Source organism: Pygocentrus nattereri, chromosome 10 (assembly GCF_015220715.1).
Source record: "Pygocentrus nattereri isolate fPygNat1 chromosome 10, fPygNat1.pri, whole genome shotgun sequence".
Taxonomy (NCBI): domain Eukaryota; kingdom Metazoa; phylum Chordata; class Actinopteri; order Characiformes; family Serrasalmidae; genus Pygocentrus; species Pygocentrus nattereri.
Window position 1 is genome coordinate 34596719 of NC_051220.1, and position 6000 is coordinate 34602718.

Below are 6000 nucleotides of genomic sequence, written 5' to 3' on the forward strand. Positions count from 1 at the left end.
TCCGTGTCTGCACATTGCACAAAGTACCACACAATATCCCTTTTGACAGCAGTCAGTTTTAGGCAATGATGTGAACCAGAGCGAACCTATTGATTGGCTGTCATTTCTGGGATTTGCACAGGGAGTGATATGACAGAGGGGAAATCTGCTAAGTTTTAAGCTGGTAAGTTTTAATTACATAACTGTCTATGTGAGTTAGCAAACAGGACAAAAACATGAACATATGAACGAACTAACCAAAATATTGACATTAAGAGGACCCATTTCCTACATTTTTCTTTTATTTTTAAAAGAATGTTTATGTAGTATGATGTGCCAAGAAAGGTCTAATTTATTTTTGTGTGACCATTTTTCAACATTTCTTTATCTCTTAGAATTACAAAATTGGCTCTGCCTTTATATCATGCTATATCATCTGTCAGAACAAAACCATTTTTGCCATTTTCTATTTTTTTTTTTTTATTTAAGAATTTGAAAATGCAGTACATTACACCTGTATAATTACATGATGAATGGATCGAAAGAAATGGTTGAAAATGACCTGGAAAAAGAAATATTTAATTGATTTTTAATCAAACTGTACTCCTTTAAAAGTTTTTTATTGCTACAGTGACCATAAGCAAATGACCCCTGTTCTGACTGACTGCCCAGTACTGCGTATCATTCAAAAAGCAGCCCAGGGTAAAACATATCTTATGATTTAAAAATGAATGGGTGGGCAAAACTGCGTTTGGTTTTTTGCAACATCACAAAAAATAATGTATTCAAAATGGGCCACTTTTGCAGACTAGTTTCCAAAAATGGGCTTTTTTTTTTTGGAATTTTATTTTCTGCAAAAAATAGCCTAACTGGAGCCTAAACCAGATTTTTTCTAAAAGACATTGCATCTCACAGTGTAAAACAACAAATGAGGGATGAAAGACTGTATAAGCAGCAGAAGTAGCTTTTTAAAAACAAGCCATTAAGAAAGCATGTACAGCCCGGCCAACACAGTGGCATATAAACAGAATCCTAGGTACTGAAAGGATTTAAGTAGCCAAACGCACCTGTTACGTAAGCCCTGAGCGCTAAATTGTGTATTTAGACCCCTCAATGTGTGCCAAGCAGACTGTTTACTTTGGCTAGGCCTGAACAATATCTGCTGCTTTGTCAGATCTCATTTATTAGTGCTCTGGATAGAAGGCACAGAGTTTTATTCAAACCATGAGTAATCAAAGGACTCCTTTTTAATAAGGCTCATCCATGTAGATGTGTTTCATCTACAAATCCATAAAAAGACAACTAATCTAAATGTGATAATCTCACTATCACATTAATCCCTATTCCAGGCAAACCTGATATCCTTTGCCTTGAAGAAAATCCTGAAGTTGGCACTTACTCCAACATCTCTGTCCTCATAATTCTTTCAGTTTAAAATATCACAGTTCCAGGTGCATCTTGGTAAAAATGACTCCCCTGGGTAAAATGTGATTAGATATGCTGTTATTTGTCAGTGAACTTCTTCAATAAAGCAAAACTGCTGATGCACCAACTCACAGCTGAAAATAAAATGATAAATAAATAATGAATGTAACTATATTTAGATCGCTTCAGGTTGGTGGTTAGATGACAGCTGCACCTGTATGACTGTATGAGGAGCAACTATCATGTTTAAAAGCAGCAGTTTGCCCAAATTAGAGGACATTATGCAATCAACATAATTGTGTGGAGGAGAAATTCAACAATCACAGCAATATTACAGCATGCAAGGAGTTAGAAATGAAGAATCAGTGATGTTGTGCTTACAGTAAAAACCACCAATATCATGCACTGAAAAGCACAATCCGAGTAATTATGGGAAATTTGTGGAAAGCGATGTGAACAGATGTTGCTGCGCCACTATGTCACAGTGGTCAGCTTTCCACACTTTCAGATTGTAATTTTGACTTATACAAAAATTTCCCCTCATTTACCTACAAAGCCAAACAAAGAAAACTCTGCAGCAATCTCTTAAAAGTTAAAACTGAAATGCCTTCATAACTTCCATACACAAAAATCTGATTTGAAGATGAAACATCATCTGAGCAGGGAAAATTATTGTTGGGCTCCAGTTAAACAGTGAAGTGGTGGATCACCTTTTAAAGGGACCACATAAAGAAAAATCTACTTTTCCATGCTTCTTTTAAATAAGAGTTTCATGGAAAACCTTTAAAACTTTCAAAAGTTTCAGAGCATACTGTTCACGCTCTAAAGTCCATACATGAATAAAATACACAAAAACTGCCCACTTCAATTTTTTTAATGAAGCACAGTAAAGGACAGTCAAAAGAGAGCTCACTTACATACAATCTTAAAGGCACAGTGGCAAAAACAGCCTGTTTAACTGTAATGGATGAAGAGAAGTTACAAAAAAAATAAATTAATTAAGTACAGCTGTTTTTGGAACACAAAACAGCAATAACTTTGTAAGCGGACAGCAACAAAAAACATAGGATATGGGCCCTTTAATACATATAGGTGCTATTGTTCTGTCCTTAGCTTAACAGTTACTTAGCTACAGTGTAAAACAAGTCCAGCTAAACCAGTAACTTCAGAGGTTTGATGCGCAGCTGAGTGATAAATTAAATGTGATTGCTCCGTCAGAAGGAGCATGAATGAGCTAAACTGCTGGTATTCTGGACGTACCTTCAAGTAATGTCAGAATCAGATCAACTGAAGCAAAAGACTACATGGACATTATATAGGCAAAAGTATTGGGACACCTGTCCCAATTACTGAGTTCAGGTGTTTCAGCCACACCTATTATTTACAGGTGGACAAAATTAAGGATACAGTCTCAACAAACAATGGCAGTAGAGGGTCGTACTGAAGACCTCAGTGACTTTAAACGTGGCATTGTCACAGGATGCCACCTCTGCCACAAGTCTGTGAAATTTCTGTCCTGCTGGATCTGCCCCTGTCAACTGTGAGTGCTATTACTGTGAAATGGAAGCAACAACAGCTCAGCCATGAAGGGGTAGAAGTGGTCATAACCTGAAACAGAGGTCATTATCCTGGCATGGGTAACGGACGACCTCTCACAGCTTATTCATTTAATAAATGTTAAAATTCTGTCCACAGTAACAATGGCCAGTTGTACACAAGTCTTACATGAATCAGTTCTAAAATCTCCTTATCCTCAGAAAATCCCAGTCTACCCCTCTGCCCTCTGCCCCTCAGAAATGAACACCACCAACTGGACACTTCATTTGAGTGTTTTAAATCAAAGAACACTGCCTTAATTAAGACTTGTCTGAAACAGTTATGCTTTAAACCACAGCGTCCAAGGCCACAGCAAGAGTTTACGAACTCAAATGACTGATTTAAACTTGTATCAAATGTAATCTAGTGACTATGCATTTGCCCTGTAGGATTTAACAGGAACGTATTTATGTATTTGGTGCTGCTTCTTTTCCTGTTTAGCACTACAGCAGGTGGGAGTGCTTCTATTAGTCAAGAGAGGGCGCCATTACTGTACATGCAAATCAGTTTTGGAGGCAGGAGTGTATTTCAGCCACGTGACATGCCAAACCACATGCTAACCAACTGCACCAAACCCAGCCTTCTACCCTTCTAGACCGTATCTCAGAAAAGCTTTCCTTACTGCAATCCAGTAGTATAGCCTAGATCATAGGTTCCCAACCCTGGTCCTGGGGTACCTGTCCTGCACGTTTCTGTGTTTTCCTGCTTTAACACACACTTCAGCCTAAGAAGGGCCAGTTAATTAGTCAATTAGTGGAATAAGGTGTCTAGGTCACCTTTTTTCAGTGATACAGACTTCCATTATCTTAGACTTACAGCTCGAATGTAAAACTAAAGAAGCAAACCTAAGACAACACGTTTGCCGATCGACTACATTTATGGTTAAACTAATCTTTTTCACATGCTTGTCTAAAGGTGAACATGCTGATGGTTTCTATTCATTTTATGACTTTAGCGTAGACAAACTAAAAGCAAAAACTAGAAAACCTCTACCCTTACTTAGACCTGCTGTGGTTGATTTTAAGCCCATCAGTAAATAATTTGGCATAACTTGATTAAGTGTGCTAGAAGGATTGAGCATATATTGTACTGTCTTTCTAAAATATTTCATAACTAGATTTTTTTAAGTGCTCTGTACCAGGCATCACAATGTTTAAAATACAAATAGTTATTTTTTTGCTACATAAACCCATACGTGTGTTTGTGTGAGATATATATATATATATATATATATATATATATATATATATATATATATATATGTGCACACACACACACACAATTCCAATGAAGTTGGGACGTTGTGTAAAACATAAAATACAATGATTTGCAAATCCTTTTCAACCTATATTCAACTGAATACAATTATTTGGTTATTTGAGTTAAAGTTATATTGAGTTATATTACAAAGTTGGTTATTTGAGTTATTGTTGCCTTTCTATCATCTCGAACCAGTCTGCCCACTCTCCTCTGACCTCTCACATCAACAAGGCATTTTCGTCCACACAACTGCCGCTCACTGGGCATTTTCTTGTTCCGACCATTCTCTGTTATCCCTACAGATGGTTGTGTGTGAAAATCCCAGTAGATCAGCAATTTCTGAAATACTCAGACCAGCCCGTCTGGCACCAACAACCATGCCACTGGTTAAATGCATTGAGTTGTGGCCATGTGATTGGCTGATTAGCTATTTGTGTTAACAATTGCACAGGTGTACCTAATAAAGTGGCTGGTGAGAGAGCGAGAGAGTGTGTGTGTGTGTGTTATATATCACACACACACACCAACTACACTCAGATGAGCTCGGGCCCAGAGAAGCCGGCGGCGTTTCTGGGTGTTGTTGATATATGGCTTTCGCTTTGCATGGCAGAGTTTTAACTTGCACTTGTAGATGGAGCGACAAACTGTGTTCACTGACGATGGTTTTCTGAAGTGTTCCTGAGCCCATGTGGGAATATCCGTTACAGAATAATGTCAGTTTTTAATGCAGTGCTGCCTGAGGGGTTGAAGGTCACAGGCATTCAATGTTGGTTTTCTGCCTTGCCGCTTACTTGCAGAGATTTCTCCAGATTCTCTGAATCTTCTGATGATATTATGGACTGTAGATGATGAAATCACTAAATTCCTTGCAGTTGTACATTGAGAAACGTTGTTCTTAAACTGTTGGACTATTTGCTCACGCAGTTGTTCACAAAGTGGTGAACCTCACCCCATCCTTGCTTGTGAACGACTGAGCCTTTCAGGAATGCTCCCTTTATACTCAATCATGACACTCACTTGTTTCCAATTAACCTGTTCACCTGTGGAATGTTCAAAACAGGTGCTTTTTGAGCATTCCTCAACTTTCCCAGTCTTTTTTTGCCCCTGTCCCAACTTCTTTGGAACATGCTGCAGGCATCAAATTCAAAATGAGTGAATATTTGCAAAAAACAAAGTTTATCCGTTTGAACATTAAATATCTTGTCTTTGTAGTGTATTCAGTTGAAATATGTTGAAAAGGATTTGCAAATCATCGTAATCTGGTTTATGTTTTAGACAAAGTCCCAACTTCATTGGAAATGGGGTTGTACGTACATACACATACATAAATACACATGTGCATGCATACATAAATACACACACACACACACACACACACACACACACACACACACACACACATACACATCATAAAACAATGACTCAGATAATGCAGATGCACTAACTCAATAGTATATTCACTCATTCAACCATTTCCTATAACAGCTTTCTGAGAGCAGAAGCCTGGTTCCTATCACCACCACTGTGAACAATTCTGTCTGGGTTAAGTTTTTCGAGAACATTATACAGACATTCTGAACAAACGCTGTCATTCCCCTTTAAGCTAAAGCACCTAACCCCTACATCAAGATACTCTCATAGCGCACTCTCTCACCCAGCACACAAGCATGTAAACATGGCCCAGATGCAGCAGCTCAACACCAGAAAAGCATGGACTCTGTTCTCCGGGGCATAAGATGA

The 6000-nt window shown here is 38.1% G+C and overlaps 1 protein-coding gene across 1 annotated transcript in view; it reads right to left on the bottom strand.

Annotated features, from left to right (window-relative positions):
• The window catches only part of zgc:103755 (uncharacterized protein LOC449988 homolog), a 66613-nt gene that overhangs the window by 59940 nt on the left and 673 nt on the right, over positions 1-6000 (bottom strand). The window lies entirely within an intron of this gene.